Source organism: Diceros bicornis, chromosome 23 (genome assembly GCF_020826845.1).
Source record: "Diceros bicornis minor isolate mBicDic1 chromosome 23, mDicBic1.mat.cur, whole genome shotgun sequence".
In the NCBI taxonomy this organism is placed as follows: domain Eukaryota; kingdom Metazoa; phylum Chordata; class Mammalia; order Perissodactyla; family Rhinocerotidae; genus Diceros; species Diceros bicornis.
Window position 1 is genome coordinate 58,352,470 of NC_080762.1, and position 27,902 is coordinate 58,380,371.

At 41.3% G+C, this 27,902-nt stretch overlaps 1 long non-coding RNA gene across 1 annotated transcript; it reads left to right on the top strand.

The window, feature by feature from the left end:
• Window positions 1-184: 184 nt before the first annotated feature.
• Window positions 185-27,902, top strand: LOC131420610 (uncharacterized). Its single transcript, XR_009223592.1, has 3 exons — window positions 185-377; window positions 587-677; window positions 27,318-27,902. It is a non-coding gene; the product is annotated as an uncharacterized LOC131420610 (long non-coding RNA).

Genomic DNA, 27,902 nt, shown 5'->3' on the forward strand with positions numbered 1-27,902 from the left:
GGAAGAGTTTGATACCAGAGAAGTGGGAGACCCATCCAATTGGCGAGTGGGTTGAGGGGAGGATGGCATCAAGGAAAACTTCCTGGAGGAGGGGCTGATTATTCCATTCTGAGAACTGGTAGATCCTGGATGGAACTGGAGTGAAGGATGGTTTCCAGGACTGGTCCCCTGCCCCACTCCTCCCCTCCAACAAGACCACTGCAGCATCCCCCACCCAGGCCCTGTCTGCATCCTCTCCTTCCCTCTGGTCCCAGGAATACCGAGTCATGAGGGAGATCCTGCTGCTCCAGGAGGCTGCAAAGAATTACAACCTAGAGCCCGAGGGAGCGATTTGGGGCCTCGTTCCAGGACATGGAGTTGCTCAAAGAGAATGAGAGGTGAGGCCGGGCAGGAGTTGGGTGAAGGCAGGGGTGGACTCTCCCTGTTGGCCAGCCCAGAGCGCCTGTCTCCATGGTGCCCCACTCATCCCCCGGCCTTATTACATGGTGATCTCTGGGACACCCAGACTCCAGCTGCTGGGCAGGCAGTGGGGGGACCCCTGAGGTGTGGTTCCTGGTAGGCTCACAAGTGTCTCTCTGTCCTGTAGCTACAGCTTGTCCTGCGAGCCAGAGCGCTAGACCTACTTGGCCTGCAGAGTACGCAAGGCCAAGAAGAACCGGCCATCATCAAGGTCAGGGGTGAGTGAGTGTCTGGCCTGGGGTGACTGACTCCTAGGGGTTCAGTAAGGCTTTGGGCTAAGCGTGGCCTTGGGGAGTCGGATAGCTGGCACTGGGATCCCAGTTCCACTGTTGACCAGTCCTGTGACTGGGGTGACTCTCTTCAGCTTCCTGAGACTCCGTTTCCCCCTCTGTGAAATAGGTGATACTAAATGATGGCTCACGTGGCAGGGACGAATGGGGTACTGGTGGCTGACAGCACTGAGCACAGGGTCTGGAGCACCCAGTGCAGTGGGGACATGGTGGGGGGCCATGATTCTGAGGGAGGCCACGCAAGATAACCCGAGTCTTCTACTCAGCCCCCAGGCCCCAACCCCAAACCCCGTACCAGTGGCCGATCACAGCGCCATCCTCAGCAGCGGGGACACAGCTGGGATGCTTGCGATGCACAGGGTCAGCTCCTCCCATTTGATGGGAAGGGGAGCATTGTAAGCTGATTCCTGGGGTCCCCTGAAGCCCAAGAGAGAAGGGATGACCCCATCCCAGCTCCCTGACATCTCTACCTCAGCACCTACTCACCCATTGGGGAGAAACAGTGGTTATTTGTTGTAAATAATAAATGACATATTTGAACATTATATTAAAGTCCTGTTCCCTTTACAGCTTGGGAGTTGTGGTGTGGTTCTGTCGCTTTCTGTAGGCATGTGAGTGAGACACAGAATCTCATATTTCTCCTTGAATCAAGAACTCTTCTGAGTCATCAACTTATTGTATGTTGGAGAAGGGAGAAAGGCCAGCCCCTTTTTTGGCTAGTGACATCACTCCCAATTCGCCCTAACTCCGGAGGACAAGTTCATTTCAGTATCATTCAGCTCCTCCAGGGGCGGACACTGTCCCCGGCCCGTTCTCCTGGGATATAAAGGTTAATGGTACTTTCACAGGCAAAGCAACAACCACTGAAATGTGGATGTCTTTAAAACAGCACTACCCAGGACCAGGTCGTGCCATAGGCAGGGGGTGCCTTTCTACATTCTGGAGGAAGAAGGAATGTTTTCTGCTTCTCCTGTTGAGGTTTCTTTTGACCAAATTTTAGGAACTTGTAGTTTTCTAGTTCAATCTCTGGAATTGCATCAGCTGTAAGTGGGGAAAACAATGTAAAAAGATCAAAACATGCATGTGGAGAGGACAAGGCCCGAAAAGGTAATTTGCAAATGGACTAAAGGCAGACAGGACTTTCCCTCCTGATACCCCTCTAGTGCCTCCATGTTCACCACTGACCTAGAATTGAATCCTGCTGGGGTCCATGTCCAGGACTGTGAATTCTGTTTCCTGCTGTTTTGTATCCAATGGGAAAGATCTGTGACGCAGCTTTAAGTCTACCACTGGGCCTCATTCCATAAACACGACCGACCGCTCTCTGTGAACCAGGATTTCCAGCACACCTGCCTTCCTTATGCAATTCCCTTTAGGGCAGAAATTCCCTAGAAGGCCCCCAGCCTCCTCCCTGGCTTGGCCTGATGGATCCCGGGTGAGCTCTACTTTGACAGGATAAGGGACCATAATCCTGGCCAGTGAGTGACTCCACACTGTCCCTTGCTGTCCAGGTGACATCTGAGGCCGTGTCATTCTGAGGTCCATGGTCTTAGACAGTCCTCCAGTTTACATACTCAGTGTTGATGTTGCCAACTTGTCCAAATGGGGCAATTTGGCCCGAGCCATTAAAGTGTGTCACCCCTTGGGTGGTTGTGTTTTTTTCCCCAGTCTTGTGCTGTGGTTACATTACAACCACCTGATGGGTTGTGAACCCTGTTTGGAGCTTTGAAAGATGAGGCATGACAGGGGTGTGGGGTGGTCCAGCAGGAAATGCCACGGAACAGATGATCCATGGTCGTGCATGAACACAGCCTTACCAATTAAAATACTGAAATGCTTCCCATCTGGTGGTGAATAGACACTGCTCTGACCTCACACCGAGAACCCACCCCGTGACCAGGAGCTTTCAAGGGGTTACCAAGTGGCATTTTGAACCTCATCCCTTGGAAACACCCTGTAAGACAAGAGCCAGATGAATCGCTTGGCACTTGTGAGTTATCGCCTCCTTTCTGATGGCTGCAAGTGTCACCCAGACACACAGGCTGGACTCTGCCAGGGAAGCCTTCTCAGGACAGGCAGAAGCTGAGGATGAATCCTGGTTCCCGGCATCCCAGGCCCTTCCTGACAGGGCACAGCCACCCAGGAAAGTGGTTTGGTAATGGAAAGACTAGGAAGGCAATACTTCCCCTCCAAAGAGAAAGAGAAGTACCAATAGTGAAAGCTTGATTCCTCAAATAGTCAATTAAATCTCAACAAGCAGTGAGTTCTTGTCAGATTACTGATGCCGAAAAATGGTCTCTTGATAATAGCATAATCCCCCAGCTGCCATGTCCATCTTCATGAATCAAATTTCCAACACATATGGATCTAAAAAACTGAGGGAAATCTGGTATTTCCTTAGATGCAACTCTGAAGTAGCATGCAAGAAGGAACACAAAAATGGAGACCTAGAAGTAAATATCTAATTTGAGAACATAGACATCGAAGTGCTTTGGAAATAATATTTTGGAATCTATTGGAATATTACACAAAAAGAATAATCCACTTTAAGTAGGTTTTACTGTGACTGTATGGGGAAAAACTGAATCATCCTGTGACGTTGATAACTCGCTGCTGACTTGAAAGTACAAATAAATAAAGTACATAGTAAAGGAAAATGAGAGAACAGCATGAAAAAGGAAGATCTTTCTCTCCTCACCTGCAACTCAACCTCTCACCTCAGAAAGAAACCGCTGTCTATATTTTCTGTCACGCAGCAGAGTTTAATAAAAGAAACGTATTGTTATATTTCAAAGTTTCAAGAGCTCAAAGTACAAAAACATTAGGGACGCTGCCAAGAGACCTCACTGAGGTGCCTGCTTCATTTCATCTGCTGTCAAGACGGCCTTCTTGGCCCCTCACTTTCTCTGCCTCACTAGCTAGTCTGTCCGCCATCAGTGCTATCACCAGTCTCTCTCCTGTGCTCCTCACTGCCGTTTCCTCCTTCCTGATACCTTCCTCAGTCGCCAGAAATTGTTGGCAGTGGAGCTGTGGAATGCCCAGATCAGCTCCTGGAATCATCCCTGCCAAATCTGAAGACCGGCAGGAGTGGGCATGGGACCTGGAGTGCAGACCACCTGCGAGCACACCTGGAAGGGATTCACCTGTGTGACTAGGTACAAGGTTTTGCAATCCTTTGGCAAGCTTGAAAGGAGTTACCAGTTGTCCTGCATTGCTGCAGGCCTGGAGTCCTTGTGGTCTCTCAGGCCAGCAAACCTGGTGGGGCTGGTCCAAGGTGTCCTCCCAGAGACCCTTCATTGTCAGGATGGGATGGAATTCTAGGAACCGGCCTCTTGAATATGTGACTGGACATCCTCATACGGATGGAGATGTTTAAACCAGGCTTTGGTTTGGACTGGATCCCACAGTTATGCTGCTTCCTCTGTGAAGACGTGGCTATCATCTTTCTTTTCCTCTTACCCTACAAAAGTAAATCAAGAAATTGAGACAAATGATAAAGGAAGCCTGCCTTTTTAGGACAATTATCCTGTCTGTTTTGTACTTCCACCCTCCCTCTATCCTCTGGGGATAGATCTGACCTCTGTCCCGGGATGTCATCAGGCAGATTTGCATCAAGAACAGAAAGCTCAAGGTCAAAACTCAAGGCTACTCCAGATCATTTCTCCTCCCCCATCCTGTTAACACCCCCTCCTTGTTTGAGTGTGTTTCTATTCTTTTCTTGTCCTTATCACTCTCAACCTCATCCCTCTCAGGACAGTCGGTCCCCAGTCCTTTACTAAATCCCAAATCCTACCATTTCTGTGTTTTCTGATTACTCATTTGCTTAATCCATTGACCACTTGGTGTTCATAGAAGTTAAATCAATAGTGATATTATCAACCACCCCCTGTTAACGACTTACTCCCATATCCCAGATGTTCACATAATCCAAATGGTTATGTTCAAAAGTAAATAATTCAGAAAACATATTCAGCCTCCACAAATTCCTGATCTCTAATATTTTTATTCAAACACTCATACAGTAGATACCTGTGCCTCATGATCAGAAGTAGTGCCAGATCACCGATCCTCACCTTAATTTCCTCCTACACCTATCAATCCTGGATTCCATGGACTATGATCTCAATAATTTCCTTGGAATAATAAAAAATTCATTACCACTCATTTATGTTGTAAACCTCCAAACCCAGAAGATCCCAATTATCTGCCATGCCGCAGCTACTGCTGGTCTTATAACAAGCTGAAGAAAAAGCATGAAACATGATCTTTTCGTACCACTGTAAATACAAAACCATCTGCATCAACTGGGAAGCATCCATAATGCCTGGAAATCTTGTTCTCTTTTTTCGTGTTGGCTCAATAACAAGAAGATAAATCAATTTAAAAAATGGGCAAAGGACCAGAGTAGACTTTTCCTAGTGAAGACATACAAGTGGCCAACAGGTGTATGAAAAGGTGTTCAGCATCACTAATCATCAGGGAATGCAAATCAAAACCACAATGAGCTATCACTTCACACCTGTTAAGATTGCGATTATCAAAAAAACTAAAGATGGCAAATGTTGGTGAGGATGTGGAGAAAAGGAACCCTTGTGGGAATGTAAACTAGTACAACCATTATGGAAAACAGTATGGAGCTTACAACAAAAATGAAAACTAGCATATGATCCAGCAATCCCACTTCTGGTATATGCCCACAGGATTGAACTCAGGGTCTCAAAGAAATACCTGCACTCTAATGTTCATTGTAGCTAATTCACGATAGACAAGATATGGAAGTAACCTAAATGTCACTGATGGATGAATGGATAAAGAAATGGAATATTAGTCAACCTTGAAAAAAGAAGGAGTTCCTGCCATTTTTGACAACATGGATGGACCTAGAAGACGTTATGCTAAGTGAAATAAGGCAGACAGACAAAGGCAAATACTCATTTATATGTGGAATCTTAAATAGTCAAACTTATACAAGCAGAAGTTAGAATGGTGGTTGCCAGGGGTTGAGGGGATGGAGAAATGGGGAGCTGATGATCAAAGGATACAGAGTTTCAGTAATCAAGATAAATAAGTTCTGGAGATCTAGGATATGGCATAGTGCTTACAGCTAACGAGACTGTATTGCGTACATCACATTTGCTAATAGTGTAGATACTAAGAGTTCTTACTACACAATAATAGTAATAAAGGAGGTGAGAGAAAACTTTGGGAGGTGATGGATATGTTTGTGGCCTTGATGGTGGTGACAGTCTCAAGGGTGTATACTTATGTCCAAATTCATCAAGTTGTATATGGAAAAGTATGACATCATCATTGATTCTTCTGCACCTTGAAGTACGCCATGTCCTCATCACAAGAGAAAAAAATTTGTAACTATGTATGGGGACATATGATAACTGGACTTATTGTGGTGATCATTTCAACATTTATACAAACACTGAATCAATGTGTTGTACCGCTGAAACTAATTTAATGTAGTATGTTAACTTTACCTCAATAAAAAAAAAAAACAGAAAAAACCATTTTAATATTGTAAATGAGTTCAGTGAATCCCTGAAACTGCCTCATTCCCATATGAGAGTTACAGGAAGCAGAGAGGATGAAGTAAGATGGAAGAAAGTTGTGCAAAACACTATTCAAATTAAAATCATTTAAGTTGATATCAACTCCTTGTGGCAAAGTTCTGTGACCACCGATCTTCTTTCACATTTTTCCTGGAAAAGCATACCTTCAGATCCAACCCATAATAGTTTCCTCATTTGCTCTAATAAGAAAATTTTAACTTAATAAATAAAACCAAAAGCAACCCTTATGTATGAATAAAGTTAGTGAACTTTACAGAGAAAAGAGCATATTTGGACAATCTCAATAAAGGTAACAGAAGAACGGAATGATGATGAAGTCTCATTCAAGCTTACCTTTGAAAGCCAGTAAAACCAGGTTATCTTTTCAAGAATGTGTGTAGAGCTGACAACCTTGGAAGATAGAAATAGTGGCCTCCTCTGCAGCAAAAGGCAGGCTTGCTTACTCCCCAGTATAATAAAAATAACACCCTTCCCCAGACCAAAGGTCAGCAGACTTCCTGCCTGTTATTGAAGATTTGAGTTCCTTAAGCTCTGAGTTCTTGCAACCCTCTGCATGTCTCCTGGCCCACTGTGTATCATCCTGTAGGAAGTGGGATTTAGTGAACCAGTGCAAATGTTGACACTCTGGCCACTGCCATTGCTGTGTCATTAAGTCCTGTGTCTCTGACCCATGGGTCTCGTATCTTTTGCCAGCATCTGTAAGACCATGGTAGCTAACTTATTCGTTTGCAGGTAAGGTAAAATATCAGACCATTGACAGTTCCAGACAAGCCCTTAAAGTAACTAGTAGTCTTAGGAACAGAGAGCTATCCAGAACAATATGCATGGATGGTCTTCATTGAAGACTTCATGCAACCAAAACTTTAATAAGTCTCTCTGACCTCTTTTATTTCTACCCCAATTAGAAGGAGAGGCACCAAGCTTTATAGACCTAGGGCTTGTGCAAGCCACCTGGAGACCTAGTGACCAGAAACTTCCCATGGGGAGCAAAGACAGATGGGCATATTTCCAAAATGGACCCATATGCCTCCCGATCATCCAAAAGACAGTACATTATCTTAATTTATGATGATTTGATTCATTAAAATCTTGTGATGGGCCAAAGATACACTTCTAAGAGGAATGAGGCACATGGCAGTTGTAAGCAGATTAACACATTTGGTGAATATCAAACTCTGAACTAACTTTAGTGTTCTAATCAATCAAAAGGTACAACAAATTTAATTAGGTAGATTAAATGATATTTAATGGTATGCCTGTTTATTACTCTGCAATAATGAACAAGCAGCTCATGTAAATAACTATAATTGGTCTTTAAAATATGATAGTCAGGACTGTTTGAGATAAGCTGGAGAGAAGGAAGGGGAGAAATAGATAAAAGCTAGCTGCTCTGACACCACTCTCAAGACCCCTGGATCTACATGTAACCCAGGAGATCGAGGCAGATGGCTGTGTGCCTAGATCCTCCTGCACTATGGTTCTCAGGGATGTCACAGGGCTGAAGCAACTTCCTGAATCTTGTTTACACGTCCACGTGTACAATACCCTTGACCATGGGGATGAACCACCATTCATTCATCCCTTACACCCCTCTAATTGAAAATTAGATTTCAGAATCATTGTACCATTACATGATAATTTATTCCTCAAACTTGTAGGATGGCGAGCTAAAAGAAAATCAAATTTCAATGGCTTCTTTTCTTTGAAGGACCAAGATGTTCTTTCACACTTAGAATCTGGATTAGAGGATAAATCCATAAAGTCAATGGAAACAACTGAAGAAATGGACAGAGGGATATTTCATTCATGTATACACAGTAATCACAGAGACTTGAGGATATCAAAGGAAATTCTTTATTAAGAACCAAAGTTATGGATTCCTATCTTGGGTTCATTACTTTGAATTTTTGACCCAAATCATATACATTTATTGGACCATGTTCAATTCTATGATCTTTAGAAGATGCAGCCTACAGCTGAAGAGAAACAGATACAACACCAATATCTTACCCTCTCTGAAGTACAACTGAGAGCCCCTGGAGTCAGAAGTTTTCTAGACAAGAAAAAGTCATTCTTCCTCTGAACAGAGAGAGTAGTAGCTATTCAAACATTAAAATTTAAATTGTTAACATGACTTGTTAGATTGTGATGGAGCAAGCCTCATACCTTCTAAGTTTCATGATTTTTCTCCAGAATACTGAGATGGATGACCTTAAAGTCCAGTTTCCCCATAAATGTCTTTATTCAGTGATAAAATTAAATTCCCTATAAAATAATTCCCATAGGGCTGGCTCCGTGGCTTAGTGGTTAAGTGTTCTGCTACTGGTGGCCCGGGTTCAGATCCGGCATGCACTAACACGTCGCTTCTCTGGCCATGCTGAGGCCACATCCCACATACAGCAACTAGAAGGATGTGCATCTATGACGTACAACTATTTACTGGGGCTTTGGGGGAAAAAAAGGAGAAGGATTGGCAACAGATGTTAACTCAGAGCCAGTCTTTCTCAGCAAAAAGAGGAGGATTGGCATGGATGTTACCTCAGGGCTGATCTTCCTCACACACAAAAAATAATAATAATAATAACAATAATAATTCCCATAAAATTGTTAAAAATATATCATAGTCTCTGACCAAGAGGAAACAAGGAAAATTGAGCAGTTGAATAGCAGTGTAATAAACTCCATACAAGGATCTTACTGCAGCATTATGTATAATAGTGAAACTGGACATAATCCCATCTCTATCAAAGAAGAGATAAACAGATCATGGTATTCCTGTTCTTTGGAGTACCTCTAAAACTTCTAAAAAACTAAGTTAGAGTGGCGAGCACTGAGAAGGAGAGACATCTATGATATATGGTTTGGGAAACAACAAATTGCAAAATGATGTAGTTATGTCATTTATGTTAATAAAACTTTATGTGTATTTATAAATTCATAGGAAATGTCCAGAAGAATAAGCTGCAAACTCTTAACAATAGTTCCTTCTGAGTAGGGGAGTGAGTTTGCAGGGAAAGGGATGGATGGGGGAGGTTTCACTTTGCTCTACACAGATCTGGGTAATTTGACTTTTTTTTACAGTATGTAACTCTTTCATAATTAGAAAAATGAGTAATGTGACCGTTTGGTGCAGGGCAACAACATTATGTTCCCCAGTCTCTGTACTGTATGTTTCTGCACAGCACGGACTGTAAGAGAAAGCCCAGAGAAACAATGAAGACAAAGAAGACATGACACCTGCAAAAATTCAGTGGAGTATTTCTACATAACAAACCTTCCAGGTGAGTGATGGTCAGTATCTTCCACTGCTCCGGCTCTCCTAAGAAACCTAGAACCTCCCCAGGGTAAGCTGGAGGACCATGCCCGACTAATCCACTCCCTGCATGGGGCCGGTTTGTGCAGGGTGACTGCCATCAAGCAGAAAATGGACTCAGGATGGGGCGTGTGCCTTTGGAGAGGCTGGCAGAGAGGCACAAAGTGGAACACCAGCTAAGTGCACACACCTGAGAGGCGGAGGTCCAGGTGGAGACTCAAAATGTACCAAGAAACTGTGTGAAGTGAAGGAAGCTACTCAACCTCTCTGAGCCTCAGTGTCCCCCGCTGTAAAATGGGGATCACAGGCCTACTTCACAGAGCTGTTGGGGAAGATACATAAAAGTGTCTGTTACAATCAGTGTCACATTATTAACAAAGTCGTCTCTGACTTCAGAAAATCGATGAAAAGAATAATGTTGATGACCAAAGATGAGATGCCCAGCTTTGTAAGCAGCCCCAGCAGCATGAGAATGAGAGGAGCTCCGACTAAGCAGGGTTCTTCACAGCTCCACTGGAGAGGACGAACACGGGCTACACCAGGATAAGGGGCTGTTGTACAGTGACTCGTGTAGTGAGAGTGGGTCCCTAAAGACACTGTGAAACAGAGTTACACACAGTGGCTCCTAGGAAACAACTACAAAGCAATCAACACAGCGGATAGGCTTGGGAATGGGGCAAGCAGAGGAGGGTCAGAGCGACAAAATCTGATGGAAGACACTGAACCACGATGAGTTCCCAGCTCTGTCAACAGCTGCTGTGGTTGCGCCAGGAGATCAAACGCCTGAGACAGCTATGTGGGGACTGCTGGGAGCACAGTTGTCACTGCGGCCATATCCCAACAGCAGTGCATCAGAGCACACACACCCTGAGACTTTCCTCTCCATTAATCCTTGTTTTAAGATGATGAATATTCTCATGTTACAATGTCTCCTTCCAACACTTGTGGACCAGTGTCATCAGAACCCCCTGAAGAAGGCACAGGCCAGAGTAGGATGGAACACTGGGGCCTGGGGGAGTGGCGCTGCACCTGACTACACGGACTATCACCTGGGCCTATTGAACAGGAGAGAAGAACCCGAGGATGTGGTCTAACAAGACTTCCCTATCTTGCCACATTCAGAGACACTACACACTTTCTCATTCTTTCTTTACAAAAATGTTAAAGAATTCATGTGTCATTAATTCATAAAGAGGCAAATTCTTGACAAAGTGACAGGGTCCAGTTTCCATGACCAGGTTTTTCAGTTGTTTTGATAATATCCCACATTCAGGAATCGGAAATGTAATCTATTGGGATGTGTAATATAAAGAGGGACTTTTTTTCATGTAGATCAACGCCCAGATTTTTAGGGACGACATAAATCATGAAAGCTGCTAACCATTCCTCCACAGGTTTCAATAAGACATTTAAGTTAATTTACCAATCTCAGGAAAAGAGAATTTGGCAATTCAAGTTTTTTGTTTCTGCATTCAAACGTACAGTACAGCTAAGAGAATGAGCAGAAAAAAATTAACAGGAAGGTCTTGCTTTCATTTTATCTTTTGCAAATAAGCAAGATATTTTATGCTCTGTTCCTTTCACAACTCTAATCAATTTTTAAAGAATATGGTACCTCTGACTATCCCTAGGCATGTTTATGCGGGAACCTTGCCAGAATCCAAAGCAGAGATGTTAAATCTGACGGGTTTCAAATGCTGCCCAAGTGCTGTCTACCTTGAACATCCCTCTCCCAAAGCTGGATGACTGGTCTCTTCCTGAGTGATCAGAGTCGCCACTCATGTCCCTGAGAGACTGGCCACTCAGGCCTGAGCTGAGATTAGGTGATCAATCTAAAGGGCAAAATGATTAAGCTATTCTCGTCTTAAGGTTGCTGCTTTGGAGGCCACTGCCCTGGAATGCGTTGGTGAAAATGGCCTACTTGCCTGGGAATTGGATTGTTCTCCTCTGCTCTTCGCGGATCCTGGGGAAACCAGTGATTAACCTCACAGATGCCTTAACTTCCACACCTGTGAAAAAGGCAAGCAACAGCCAATGTTACCACCCAGCAAAGCTCTTAAGTTGTACTTGCAAGACCAGCCACAAGGGGGAATCTCTCTCAAAAGCTGATGAAAGGATGGCACTTTGGCTAGAGAAGGCAGAGGGCAGCAGGCAAAGTGGAAAGTTTCTGGGATGTCAAACCAGTTCCCATAAGCATTTTAGAGAAGCACCTGGCCCTGGACTTGGTAGGGGGCTGTGGAAAGACCCACAGGCACGCAGGTGGGAGGAGGAATCAAACAACGGAGGAAGGCGGTGTGGAAGAGGCACGAGTCCGACTTCTATTTTGGACAAAACCAGTTGCACGCTGCAGGCCCTTGGCTGCCCATGCAGCCGCCACATCCTCCTAACTCCCTGGTCCCACTCGTCCCGTCGCATCCCTCTGGGATTCAGTCCACGTGCAGCGGGTGCAGGACCAAAGTCCTGAGTCAAGGGCGGTGTGTCCCTCGGCCAAGCGCACACAGCCCTGCTCCTCCCCCCAGGGTTAGGCACCGCCCCATGCTCACAGCCTCCTGGGATTTGTAGTCCTGCGGTCCTGCAAGCTCCCAGCTGGGAGCATTTAAGAGACAAAAGCTCCCAGCATACACAGCTAGGGGCCCCAACTCCCACCTTGTCCCCCCGCCCCTGGTCCCCATCCCTCTGCTTCTCCACCCCACTCTCTATTCCGCCTCTTCTCTATACCATGACCACTCTCTATGCCCTGCCCACCCCCCAGAGTATGCGCAGTGTGGTTGGGCTACATCCCTTGAGGCCAGTACTCAAGTAGGGGTGGGGCTCAGCAGCCTGGCTATTGCTGAGGATGCTTGCAGCCCTCGTGGAAACATCCTGGCCAGTATTTGAAGGGTAAATTCTATATCTAAAATGGAAATAATGAGTGCCTGGGATTCTGGAATTTGCCTTTACAAGGCCACCTGTCCTACCATCCCCTCCATCCCTCCAGGTTGACATGATCCTCCCTCTGGTTCCCGTGGTCAAGGTCGCTGCAGAGATCCTTCCCTTGGACCTCGCCCACCTGAAGGGCCCATACCCATCATAAAAACTCAAAGCCATGCCACTTGCCAAATTGAGGCAAAAATGGAAAGACCCAGGGGGCCACACAAGGGCGAGGGCATTAATAGATACTTGGAAGTATTAAAATCCATCTGATGATGTCATGAGTGAACGTGTTCCACTTTAAAACAAAACACTGCTGTTATTCTGAGATATTGAGTTAGGATCTTTGTGCAAATATGAAGGATTTAAAATGTTTATTGATGTATAACATGAGTACAGAAATATATGCAGAAATCATCCATGTAAACCTCAAAGAATTATTACAAAGTGAACACACTTGTGTGACCAAGAACTAGCACCAGCTTCACTCCGGCGCCGACAATCCGTTTCTCCCTCCTTCCTCCCAAAATGTAAGCGATATCTTACCAGCAAACACTGTATATCGAGTTTGTCTTCTTATACGAGTTTTTTATTACAGAACAATTTAAACAATATACAAAATAAACAAAATAGCATAGTAGGCCCGTCACCCAGCTTCAACAACTACTAACTGTCTGCCAATTTTGTTTCATCCACATTCCATCCCATTCCCACCTCACTTTATTATTCTTTATTCCTTTGTGTGTGGGGGGTGTAAGATGTACGCACACTGAAAGACACAACTCTCAACTGTACAGTTTTGGCAAATAAACATGCCCATATAACCTTCACCCCTTTAAGAATAGAATAGTTCCATCACCCCCAGAAAACTCCTTCCTGTTCCTTCCCAGGCAATTTTTTCTTTCCCCCGAGGCAACCACTGCTCTGGTTTTTTCATCATAGGTTCATCTTGGCTGAAATCATCCCAAGTGTTTTGTTTTCTGTCCACCTTGCCTCCCTCAACACGAGGTTGATGAGACTCACCCAACATGTGTGTGTCAGCGTTTGCTCCTTGGCATGGCTGAGGGCGTTCTGCTCTGTGGTTGCCCCGCAGTGTGCTCGTCTTGCATGTCATCTCCTGTGAACATTCTTGTACAAACCCTTTTTTTTTTGCTTCTTAATTCCTTTATTAGCATTTAAGTGACACACCTTTGCATTTTTTAGTGGTTGGTCCAGATTACAATATGCATCTTTAACATATCACTGCCTAGACTTAGAGAAATGCCTCCAAGATTCATCCATGTTGTTGGGTGAATCAAGAGTTTATCCTTTTTATTGCCAAGTACTATTCTAATGTATCGATGCACCACAGCTTCTTTCTCGACTCACCTGATGAAGGACACTTAGTTTATTTCCAGCTTTTGGCAATTATGAATAAAATGGCTATAAAGATTCACACAAAGGTTTTTGTTTAAACTTTAGTTTTTAATTTGTTTCAGTAAATACCTAGGAGGGGGATATCTGAGTTATATAATAAATGTATGTTTAACTTTATAAGAACCTGCTAAACTGTTTTCCAAATGCAACTATCATGTTGCATTCCTAGTTCTAGTTGCTCCTAGTCCACACCAGCACTTGGTATTTGCAATTTTATTTTTTATTTTAGCTATCTAATAGGTGTGCGGTCTCTTATTGTGGCTTCTGCTTCCTTTATGAAAGTGAGTTCTGCTAAATATAGAATCCTGAGTGGTTCCTGTGTTGACTTTTGGGTTTTCATTTTGCACTTGAAGAATGTCATTTTGTTATTGATTTGTCTCTTTTGTTTTTGATAATGTATCATCCATCATTCACATTATTTCTCCCTGTATGTAATGTCTTCCCATGTATATATGTAGTTCCTTGACTGCTTTCAAGATTTTCCTTTATCTTTGGATTTTAGCAGCTTGACTATCACGTGCCTAGGTATGGTTTTAATTTGTGTTTTATTTTGTGGGTTTCCTGACTTTCTTGGATCTAAAATTTTAGATTTTCCACCAAATTTTGAAAGTTATGCTATTACTTATTGATTTGCCTTTCTGCCTCATTTAATTTTTCTGTCTCTCCCCTCTGCTGGAGACTCAATCATCTCACAGGTTGTAAGGCTCTCTTCATTTTTCTTCAAAATTTTTACATTCTTTTCTTCAGGCTAGATAATTTCTATTGCTCTATCTTCATGTTTCTTCTACTGTTTCTCATCTACCAGTAAACTCAAAAGTATTTTTTTATTTCATCTTCTTATTTGGTTCTTTTTTGTAATTTCCATTTCTCTGCTGAGTTTCAACATCTGTTCATTCATTATGAGAATATTTTTCTTTACCACCATGATCATCTTTATAATAGCTACTTTCTTATCCTTGTTTGCTAATTGCAACACCTTGAGGATAGCTTCTACTGCCTGCTTTTGCTCATATATGGATTACATTTTCCTATTTCTTCAAATCTCATGATTTTTCAAAATTGTGTACTGGAAACCATGAATGATAGTTATAGAGACTCTGGATTCTATTGTATTCCTTTGAAGAGTGTTGTTGTTTTTCTAGCAGAGAGTTAACTTGGCTGGACTGAAACTCCAATCCTGTCTCCTTTACAGTGAGCATAGCTGAAATCCTCATTCAGTTCTTTCATCTTCCAACTGTTGTTTACACAAGGCCCTCTGGGGCCTACCCTGCATGTGTGCTGTTCAAAGATCTGCCAATTTGGTGTGTGTGGGGGGGAGACATTCATACATATTTTGAGATTTTCCTCTTTGTGTGTCCCTCCCTTCCAGAATTTCTCCCCTAACTTTCCAGCTACTCTGCCAGCCCCAAAATATATCCTGTAGCATTACAAGTAAGACTGTAGTTTTTCCCCTGTCTGGGCCGTGTACAGATTTTGGAATGCTTTGAGGCAAAAGACTCAAGCTTGCAAATATCTCCTGGTGCAATTCCCATCACTTAAGGGAAGACTCTGTCTCAGTTCTGCTTGCTTTGGAAGAGGTTTATACATACACACACATACACATTTATTATATGTGTATTACATATGGATAAATGATTCTCTATAAATATATATAATATTTTATGCAGATTTTTATCATTGTTATCTGTGAGAGTGTTAGTTCAACAAGCTACTCCACCATTACTGGAAGCCAGACCTCGTCTTTTTTGGATTTTATATAAATTGAATTATAAAATATATTGCCTTTTGAATATAATTTCTTTTATGCTGCATTATGATTGTGATAGTTATCCATGCTATTGCATGTAGCTAGTGTTTGTTTATTTGTTGGAAATAATTAATTTTTTTAAATGGTCATAAAATATGCATAACATAAAATTGACCATTTTAACCATTTTTAAGTGTACAGTTCAGTGACATTCAGTACATTCACATTATTGTGTAGCTATAACCTCCAACCATCCACAGAACTATTTTTACCTTGCAGTGAAACTCTGTGCACATTAAGCAACAACTCCCTGTTGTCTCTCCCTCTTGCCCCTGGGAACCACCATTCTCCTTTCTATTCCTATGAATTTGACTACTCTAAGTACCTTATATGAGTAGAATCATACACTATTTTACTTTTGTGGCTGGCTTTATTTCACTTAGCATAAAGTCTTTAAGGTTCATCCATGCCATAGCATGTGTCAGAATTCCTTCCTTTTTAAGGGTGAATGGTATTCCACTGTGTGTATCCAGCACATTTTTTTTTTTGTCAATTCATCCGTTGATGGACACTTGGCTTGCTTCCAGCTTCTGGCTATTTTGAATAACACTGTTAATGACAGGGGTGTATGTATATGTCTTTTTACCTCTGCATTCAGTTCTTTTGGGTGTATACCCATAAATGGTGTTCTGAGATTCATTTTCTCCCATATGGGAGGGTTCCCCAGACCTCCAACAAGCAATTCTTGGAATGTCAGCTGGTCGTCAGATAATTCAACTCAATTTGATGCTGTCAACACAGAGATACATCCGATTCCACAGGTTGAGGGCTCAGTCCTATAAGACTGCACACCCACCCAACCTCACTTCAACTTCATATGCTAGTTAGAAGTCCAGGCTGTTTCCTGTACTTCTGACTGACTGGCTGTAAACCAGAGGTTCCCACAACCTCCTCCTTGGGTTTGATTAATTTGCTAGAGTGGCTCACAAAACTCAGAGAAACATTTACTAGATCACCAGTTTATTATACAAGGATATAACTCAAGAACAGGCTGATGGAAGTGGCGCATAGGGAAAGGTATGTGAGAAAGGGCACAGAGCTTTTATGCCATCTCCAGGTGCACCACTCTCCAGTCACTCCTTGTCATTGGCAACCTGGAAGCTCTCTGAACCTCCTTCTATTGGGATTTTTACTGAGGCTCCCTCATGTAGGCATGATCAATTATTAACTCAGTTTCCAGCCCCTCTCCCTTGTCTGGAGGATAAGGAGTAGGGCTAAATATTCCAAGCTTCTAATCAGGGCTTGGTCTGTCTGGTGACCAGCCCCCATCCAGGAGCCATCCAGAAGCCCACCCAGAGTTACCTCAATAGAACAAAAGATTCTCCTAGTGTTCTTATCACTTAGGAAATTACAAGGGTTTTAGGAGCTCTGTGTCAGGGATGGAGTCAAAGACAAATATTAGAACAAGAGATGCTCCTAGTGTTCTTATCATTTAGGAAATTACAAGGGTTTTAGGAGCTCTGTGCCAGGAACTAGAGACAGAGACCAATAAATATATTTTCTATTATTTCAGAACCCATAAGTGGAATTGCTAGATGATATGGTAATTCTATTTTTAATTTTTGAAGGAACTACCATACTGTTTTCCACAGTTTTATATTCTCACCATCAGAGCACAAGGGTTCCAATTTCTCAACATTCTTGCCAACATGTTATTTTCTGATTTTGTGATAGTAACTATCCTAATGGGTATGAAGATGTATCTCATTGTGGTTTTATTTTGCATTTTCCTGACACTTAGTGATGTTGAGCATCTTTTCATGTGTGTACTGGCCATTTTTTATCTTGTTTGGAGAAATGTCTATTCAAGTCCTTAGTGCATGTTTAAATTGGTTTTTTTTTTAATTGTTGAGTTGTGAGAGTTCTTTGTATATTCTAGATATTAATCCTTTATCAGATATGTGATTTGCAAATATTCTCAACCATTCTGTGGGTGGCCTTTTTACTCTGTTGATAGTATCTTGTGATACAGAAAACTTTTGCATTTTGATGAAGTCCAATTTGTTATTTTTTTGTTGCTTATGTCTTTGGTGTCATATTAAAGAAATCATTGTTGGCAATGGCATTTGGACTCAATGACACACAGCTTTTACCCTGTGTTTTCTTCTAAGGATTTTATAGCTTCAACTCTAACATTTACATCTTTGATCTATTTTGACTTAATTTTTGTATATGGTGTAAGGTAAGCATCCAACCTCATTCTTTTGCATGTGGGTATCCAGTTTTCCCAGCACCATTTGTTGAAAAACTTATCCTTTCTCCAATGAATGGTCTTTGCACCCTTGTCAAAAATCATTTGACTGTATAAGCAAAGGTTTATTTCTGGGCTCTCTATACTATTTCATTAGTATATTGTGTGTATTTATGCCAGTACCACACTGTTTTGATTACTTTGTAGTAAGTTTTGAAATCAGGAAGTATGAGTTCTCTAACTTTGTTCTTCTTCTTCTAGATTGTTTTGGCTATTCAGGGTCCCTTGAGGGTCCATATGCATTTTAGGACATATTTTTATATTTTTGCAAAAAACATCATTGGAACTTTTACTTCTTTGAATAAGTTGACTCTTAAGTATTTTACTCTTTTTGATGATATTGTAAATAAAAATGTAATGTTTGTAGATTTCTTTTTCAGATTACTTATTATTAATGTATAGAAGAACAACTAATTTTTGCATGTTGATTTTGTGTCCCACTACTCTGCAGAATTTATTAGTTCTAAAAATTTTTTTCTGGAATTTTTAGGGGTTTCAACATATAAGATAATATTTGTAAACAAATATAATATTACTTCTTCCTTTCCAATTTGGTTGCTATTTCTTTCTTTTTCTTGCCTAATTGCCTTGTCTAGAACTTCTAATACCATGTTGAATAGAAGTGGTGAATGTGGGCCTTCTTGCCGTGTTCCTGATCTTCGAGGAAAAGTTTTCAGTCTTTCACCCATGAATATGGTGTTCTGTGTGAATTTCTATATCTGGCTTTTATTATGTTGAAGTAGCTTCCTTATATCTGAGGGTTTTTAACATGAAAGCATGTTCAGTTTTGTCAAATGCTTTTTCTGCGTCCATTAAGATGATCTTTTTATTTTTTCCTTCATTTTGTTAATGTAGTTTATTACATTGATTTATTTTCATATATTGAAACATCCTTGCATTCCAGGAATAAATCCCACCTAAAAATGATGTATAATCCTTTTAATATGCTGCTGAATTTGGTTTGTTACTATTTTATTGAGGATTTTTGTATCAATATTCATCAAAGATATTGTACTTTTCTACAATAGAAATCGTACTTTTCTTTTCTATTGTATTCTATTATAGTTTTCTATTTCTGTAGTTTCAAACACCTGTCATTTTATTTTCTCTTAGTGTCTTTGGCTCTGATATCAGCATAGTGCTAACCCCACAGGAGGACTTTAGAAATAGTCTCTCCTCTTCAACTTTTTGAAAGAGTTTGAAAAGAATTGGTGTTATTTAATTAAAAAAAAAGGCTTTGTGCCCAGGAATAAATTCAGCATAAAATAAATACAAATAAATATTTTTTAAAAATGTGAAAAAGTTGTTTTCCTAAAACAAATTAAAAATTAAGCAAATACGTTACTTACCACTTTACTACTTAAAATTTTTTAACCTAATAATAGGCATGAAAAAATTGTTAGAATTAAAATGACTCAAGTGTTCATTTTCTTCATTACAAATTTTCTGACAGAAGTATATGATACCATCATGTATGACATCTTTTATCAAAAAATGGTCATTTTTTGTAGTATTTGAGAACATTACGAATTTTCCCAGTAGCCTCTCACAATACTCTGATATGCAAAGTTATCTTTTCAACATATATGTCTTATCATCATCCTTACCAAATTAACAAACTCTGTCAGGTGCTAATTAATTAACTACTTTTCCTATGATTCAGGTTCTCCGCCATTGATTTCCCTAACTATCAGGAAATTCTACAACTTCTGCAAGATTAACAATTTTACCTTACACTGTATTTCTCTCATGTGGTTTAAAACATCCAAAAATCATTGATAAACTGACCCTGCCCAAACTAAAGCATGGTGAATTATAAAAGATGGTCTCTGTTAAGTGGGGAGGGATTTCAGGTTGAACTTAATTTTACAAGTGGTCAGTTTATTACAGTGTATTGTTCTGTTATGTATTTCACTTCTTTTTTTAAAAAAGTGATAGTTGAGGGCACTTAGATAATAAAAAGTTGAGAAAATAAGGAACTGATATACTTTGTAAGCTTCAAATGTTTTCAAGCATAAAATACAATAAGAACTAAAGCCAAGAAATGGCAGAGGAAATAGAGATAAGAGGATGAAATTGCAAAACCGAATCTATACTAATATCTCAATGGCTAGCGTTGTGGTGCCAAGAAGGTGGTGAAGTCAAAGAATTCGTAAAGATGATAATAAACAGACTGCAAAGAAAAAAAACTGAAATTTTTATAGAGAGAATTTTTACAGCGATATTACAGATCGAGAAGAGGGAAGAGAAGTTGGAGTGAGAGACTATCTGCTTGTTAAATTACTCCCACTGTAGAGAACAAAAAACCAATTTGCTGAAATCTTTGTTTCCCTCTATGACCCTATCTTTATCTGCAAAATGTCAGCTCTGAATCAATGTCACAATCCAGCTTTTCCATCCCTGGGGAACAGAGCATTTAAGCTCATCTGAAACCTCATCTGCCCAGCCTGTGAAATAAGGCCGGCCATCCATTCTCACAGAGGAGCCAACTGGAGGTAGGATTTTTGGTTCTGAATTCAGCTAAACATCTTCAAAGAATTGTATCTGGCCTTCCTCATCCAAAGCTATCAGTGAAGGGCTGGCTGGCTTTCAGAGAAGACCAATTCACAGTCAGCTGTGACATTTTCTGTTGAGCTTTCTAGAGAAGGCTGTGGGGCTTGTCAGTAAGAGTTGATTTCTGTACGGGTTATATTTTTTTATTTTATTCAGAGATTTATAAAGAAATTTATATGGTAAGTATTACTTATTATCAAGAAAAAATGTTGTCTATTCTCTGGTCATTTAAGCAAAATCCTCCTCTCAGGGCCCACCCATAGACAAAGCCCAGATTTAATCTCCAACTGTCTGCCAGGCACTCTGTGGTCAGTGGGAAGGACTCAAGTTGGGAGCCTGTTCTCTTGTGTCCTGTGCTGGTACTTAATCTTCCATCTCTTCAGTGTACTACTAGACAGAGGCTCAAAGGACTTGACATTGGAGAAATGTACTTTTCATTGTCTTTAGACTTTTACACTTTTCAAAAAGACTCTCAGCATTTCCAGTAATTGTGCAGCAGTTTACCCAACACTAAGCTTCTCACTATCAAAAATTAAAATAAATAAACTTTGAAAAGAAAAAAAGTGATCTTTGCAATTTTGTACAGAATCTATATAATGGGTGAATCCTTATAAATGGAGGAAAGGTAACAAATTTAACTCTTTTGGTTAGTTAACACAGTATTATATTTTATATATTACCAATTTTGAGATTATTTGTATTTAAAAATACTGCTTCAAACCCCTAAATCATTGTAAGTGGTAGAGTCTGCCAACTGCCTTGGCTGAACAATTATATACAGTGTCAGCCAAAATTCTTCCATTCCTGTATAATCTTATATATGGGTGGTAATGGTGGGTTCTTATAGATTGTTTAAACACGTGCGTATCACAAAATACAAGTGGCCATTAAAAATTAAAATATTCACGAAATACAAGGTTATCTGATTCCTAGAAAAAGAAAACAATACTGTAACATTAAGGCTAAAACTGTCAAAAAGGAAGCCAAGATAGACTCAAGTCAAGCTTTTGCTGAAAAGTTATTTGGCTCATCTTTGAAACTTTATCATGTTTATTATGTAAGCAAGATACTTTCAGAGACTGGAGTATGGAAAGTGCTTATTGGTAAGTTAACATTGTGATCATTTATTTTGTAAATGTTAATACTAGACAAGTAATTCACTTTTGGGCCCGCCCCGTGGCTTAGCAGTTAAGTGCACGCGCTCTGCTGCTGGTGGCCGGGGTTCGGATCCCGGGCGCACACTGACGCACCGCTTCTCCGGCCATGCTGAGGCGGCGTCCCACATACAGCAACTAGAAGGATGTGCAGCTATGGCATACAAATATCTACTGGGGCTTTGAGGGGAAAAAATAAATAAATAAAATCTTTAAAAAAAAAAGAAGTAATTCACTTCCTACTATATTAGGATTTTCAAGTTCTGCTAAATCTAAGGCCACATTACTGGCAAGTTGGGATACCTCTAGACATCTGAAAAATATGAGTCCTACAGAGAAACATATAAATTCTCTCTTCATCTTGTTCTAAATTCTAAAACATTCTAAGGTTTTGGAACAAACCAATGACATTCCAAATTTACAGTAAGGCTGCATGTGCCGTACATGATCCTATAAGAAGAGAAATCCGAATTTTAAATAGAGGAGATTGTGTACAAAAATAAAGTACATTTTCACGTTCTGAAAGGGTATTTCAAGAAAGAAAGGATTCTCAGAACATGTGGTAAATGGTAAATAACTTACCAGGGGCTCTCTAAAGGAGAACATATTGTGGAAAAAAGATCTTAAATGCAGAGAGCTAAAAGATCTTAAATGCTGGAATCCTTATGATGAAACAGACGCTGAACTACTTTTTCTTAAAGTTTAAAATGCATCGCATCTTCCAAACAAATACCACCTCTCTGCCTTGTCGCTTACCTGGGCATGGTGACGTGTTTGGATCATTTTTCTAATTCATTGGCTCTTAAACTTGATGGGCAGCAGAAGCACCTGGAGGCCTTGTTGAAACCCAGATTGCCAGGCCCCACCCCAGAGTTTCCAGTTCAGCAGGTGTGCAGCAGCACCTGAGAATTTGCATTTCTACCCGGTTCCCAGGTGATGCTGATGCTGCTGGTCCAGGGACCCCACTTTGAGAACCACAGCCTAACTTACACCCTATGTATGGTTACCAAATCCATTATTTCATCATTTGTCTGCTACTTTTCTTTTATCACATCAGCACCTTACCTCCGAATCTCCTCATCTAGCATTGGCAATACTTGGAGAGTTTAACAGCTGGTCTTCCTTTCTGGCTCAGTTCTCCCTCTTCCTCTTGATACTACATTCTCTTGCTAGGTAATTCTTCCTTAAAGATCAGTTCATCATAGATCTTCCTTGCTCAAAATCTCATGGCTCTTATGCTGAGCACAAGACATTTTAAATTCTCTACTTGGCTCATAAGATCTGGAATAGCCTGTAGAATGTGGACAACCTATTCCCTACCCTGCCTACTATAAAGGAGTATGTGAGGATTACATAAGATATGCACAATGATGCTTGTTATGCACAGTGTGATATTCTATAAATTCACTGTGAACACTGAGTCAGTGAATATGACCCACTGCTCCTACGAGAAATGCAGGGTTAGGTTGCTGCAAGCCTTAGTTACATTTTCTTCAACTGATCAATACATAGCCTTATTCTCTGTGTGTTTCTCTTTAAAGTCACCTTATTTAAAATATATTGTTGATATATTAACATTGAACTCACACCAACAGCACTGTACCTCATGTCTGAAAGAAGCTTGTCGAACACACATACTTTCTCTGTAAAGGCATGTCACAATCTCTTGCCCTGAGGAACACCAGGCAGCATTGCAGCACTACACATGGGGGACATATTGAACAGCAAAGTCACCAACACAGGGCACAAAAAGATGAGAAATGAGGCACTAAATAGACTGCAAGAAGGACACTTGTTTACAGTATGGGCTGAAACAAGAGGGCAGAGCGTCACCTTGTTCACCCTCAGCTGGGAACGTGCATGTCGAGTGACTCAAGTTTTTCACCACTTTGTGCATATCTGCAAATGGACATGAAAGCCCTGTGAGTGTTTATTTGGAGGCTGTCAGTACATTTTAGCTAGTGGGCAAGTGTGCAAACACAGAATCCACAAATAATGAGGATCAACTATATTATGAAAGCATCTTTTCAAAACCAGAGTATTGCTCAGATATAAGAGCAATAATGATAACATAACAGCTAACATTTTAGTGCCTACTATGTGCCAGGAGCTCTTCTAAGCACTTTACATAAGTTTATGCATTTAAGTCTCACTGAAACCCTATGAGACAGGAATTCTCAGTAGCCTCATTTTATAGATGAGAAAACTAAATCTCAGAGAGTAAATACTTTGCACAGTTTCCCCAGTTAAAAGTGGAATAACTGGGATTGGTGCCCAGACAAACTGGTCCAAAGCACACAGCCTCAATCACTGTGGTAGGAATGTGAGCGAATTTTCTAGCATGCCCCGAAAAGCCTCTTCTCCAGTCAGTGTGGTCTCTCACATACATATTCACTCATCAAACATTTTCTGAGTGCCCCAAAGGTGTCAGGTACTGTGTTTAGATACTGGAGGGACAAATAGAATGTTGACACAAATAATCCATGACCAATCTATAAATCAAAATTGGGGTGAGTTTATGATGAGCCAACATTTGAGGGCCATATAGCCCGGGAGAGTCCTTTCACTAAGAAATGGAGTACTCCAAAGAAGTGGGGTGTACAGAGTGGTTATATACCATCAAAGAGCATGTTTCACATGTGATTGCAATGTTCCTTTTATAATAGCCGTGACATTGACCTTTCAGCACGTTGATTGATGGACACAGTAGGTATCAGGTCTGCTGTCTCCATGGGTGTGGCTGTTGTCTCGAGTTGGGTGGTCACAGGATGAGCACAGCAATCAAATCCTAGCCTAGGGAGAAATGCTTATCCTTAAGGAAATGCCAATGTGGGAGAAGTTGCATTTATATCTTAAGGTCATTGTTTTTGTCTTTGGGACATGTTAATTGCTTAAAGCTGATATACAATGGATGAACAGAGGCTACAGGCCCCTTTTGGGGGGAAAAAAAAAACAAGGTCAAGCCTAATTAGTTTTACACCAAGTGGCTTCCTCATATGCTCCAATATATCCTATTGCTTGCCATTTATTTATGAAGAAGAAGGATAGTCTCAGCTTTAAGGAGCTCACTGTCAATGAGACATGAAAAAAACAACAGTTAAGAAAAAGTAGATAAGTACAAGGTCCCCGAGTGGTGACATCAAAAGGGGTCTCTAAATGGAGACCTCTCAGGAAAAGTGTCCAAGAGGAAGGAACATTTGACATGAGTTTAGATTGAGAAATAGGAATTAAGTTGATCAAAAAAGAGGGTAGGAAGACAGAAGACACACATAAAAAAGACAGATATAAAGGATGCTAAGGATTTCAGAGTATGGGGGTATTTCTAAGGCTGGAAAAAAGCCAACATGTAGGAAACAGTGGGTGATGAGGCTAAAGATGAGGACAGCAAGGCAAAGCCTGCGTGTCCAGCTCAGGAGTCTGAATGTTCTCTCAGATGCTCTGAGCAGTCATTGTAGCAGTCTAAGCAGATATCAGATTTAAGCAAATTTAGATTCTAGAAGGTAACTCTGGAGGTATTGTGGAGGAAAGATTAGAAGAAATTGAGACTGGAAGTAAAGGGTCCTGTTGGGAGACTGGGCAGCGATCCAGATAAATAGGCCTTGGCTCAGGCGGGGGGTCTGCAGGTGGAGGAGGCCAGGAGGTGGGAAGCAGTGCTGGGCTCCTGGAGGAGGAAACTGAGCTGCCTCTCAGTCACAGGAAGACTGTGCCTGTCATGGCCTCCCCACCCATATCCCCAAATGTCATGTTCCTTTCTACGTCTGTACCTTTCCTCTCTTCTTCCATTTGAAATCCTCATTCTTTCTTCCCTCCACCTGCCCAAAAGTGATCCATTTGAGGACTTGATCTAGTCTCCCTCTCCTAAGGAGCTGTCCTTAATTACATTTTCTCAATAACATTCCCAATTTTTTTAGGTTCTGTAATACAACATACACTAAATACCTTGGCAGAACCTAATTACATCTTGCAAACAGTTTCATGTATGTGGAGGAGCTTGGAATCTTATAATTCTTTGTATTTTCTTCAATACCTACCACAAATATCTTGCACATATAGGTCAATGGATGTCCAGTAAAGTTCAATAAAGAAGAAGCACCCTTTATAAGCTAAGAACTTTTATGAGCTCAGTTATTCCTTTAGATCAGCTGCTTGATCCATTTGTCTTTCTCCACAGGTCAACAGTGTTGCCCAGCACAAATGAATTTTACACCTTCTCAAACTCAATAGAGCAAAGATGGAACTTCATTCCCCCTGCAAGCCCTACTGCCCCAGAGAAAAGCAAAAACAACGTGTGACATCTAATTCTTTCTTCACATTCTCATGTCAAATTGCAACTGTTTTCCAGATGCTAACTGGTTTTCATTCTTAAAACTGACAGAAAAGATTCTCATTATTTCTTTCTTTCCTTTTTTTTGGGGGGGGGAGGAAGGTCAGCCTTGAGCTAACTTCTGATGCCAATCCTCTTTTTGCTGAGCAATATTGGCCCTGGGCTAACATCTGTGCCTATCTTCTTCTACTGTATATGGGATTCCGCCACACCATGGCTTGACAAGCGGTGCATTGGTGCGCGCCTGGGATTTGAACCTGTGAACCCGGGGCTACCACAGCAGAGTGTGCGCAATTAACTGCTGTGCCACCGAGCCAACCCCTCTGTTTATTTCTAAAGCTGAAATGTCTAAATCGTTCTCCAAGCCAGTTGGAGTTTCCATAAAATGAAAATGTACATTCCAGAAAAATCCTTAACTTTCCAGAATAATCCTTAATATATTATGGTAAACACCTTGGCAAAATGTCACTGATTTTCAATGTTAGTGCCTCCACAAGGGTATCCTTGCATTGTCTCCCCTCCCAACCACCTCTCACTTTGCCCCTCCCCAGGCTCATGGGCTCAAAGTGTTTACTGAGCACTAAGAAGGAGCAGAGTCTGAGGGAGACTTCAAGGATAGTCTGTTTTCTGACCCCAACCATCTCTCTCCATCTCTCCTTTAACCTCTATTTTTCTTACTCTGGTTTCTACTTTAGTTCTTTACTTGTCTTGTGAATTGTTGTTTTGTGGCTTATAATTACCATGTAAATTGTTATTACTTTTTGCCTTAGAGTTTAGAAAGAACTTACATTAAACAAGGTTTTTTTCCCAGCTCTTTGATGTGTCTAATACCTTCCAACGCAATTCAAGTGGCTTCTTGTTCTTATATCTCCATCATTATTCCTTCAGAATTATGTTCACCCCACACTTTTGATCTGACCAATGATGCTTTACTCTTTAAACTTTTCTATGCCAAGACTCCCATGAGGAATCCCTCAAGCACCATCAGCTAGGCAATCCCACATTCCTCACATCTATTTCTGATGCCGGCCCTGATATCTGTTCCCCAGCATTGAACCCACCATATATGGGGTTAAATCAAAAAACACTCATTCCCCCTTCTCTGCTTCTCTAAGTTATATTCACATGTAGATATGGGTTGTTTTACCCTTTGTGTTCCTGAATTCCACAAGACAAATGGAGGTAATAAATTGTTGAAAGCCCAGGTGTCTACAAACTGAAACTCTGACTAATTACCAGTTCTTGTGGTTTGTTACAGGGAGACTGAGATCTCAAAATTATCAAGAAGCTGAAGCTCCCCAACTCCCGCTTCCTGGCGCCGAATCCACCATTCATCACAGGGACAGACAAACAGAGGACACCTGCAGCTCCCCTAACTCAGCTAAACGCAGGCTGATGGGAGGACGCCGAACTGCAAAGCCGCAGCTCCCCTACCCCACCTAAAACCTTGTAAACTGTAATGGTTAATTGGCAATAGTTGCCGTCCACACCCCAAGGCCAAATTTCTGGTGATGAGAGAAGATTGGTTGATGGAGCCCTAGATCTCCCGCTGTAGATAGAGATGACAGCCGGCTTGGCGCCAGAAGACTGGGATCCCTCCTCCAACAAATAATCAGTCACCAAGGATATATTATTTCCCACAGACTTTCCTTTAAAAGCCTCAACTCCTAATGCCTCAGGAGGACTGTGGATTTTGGGGCATGTGCCCACTACAGCCTCATTTTGCTGGCAAAATTAAACCACTTTTCTTTTCCTCAGTCCCTGGTCATTGCGTTCATTGATTCGGCTACGGTGACAGGGTCCTGGGTTTTTCTGGCTACATTTCCTTGATTTGTTCCTAAAT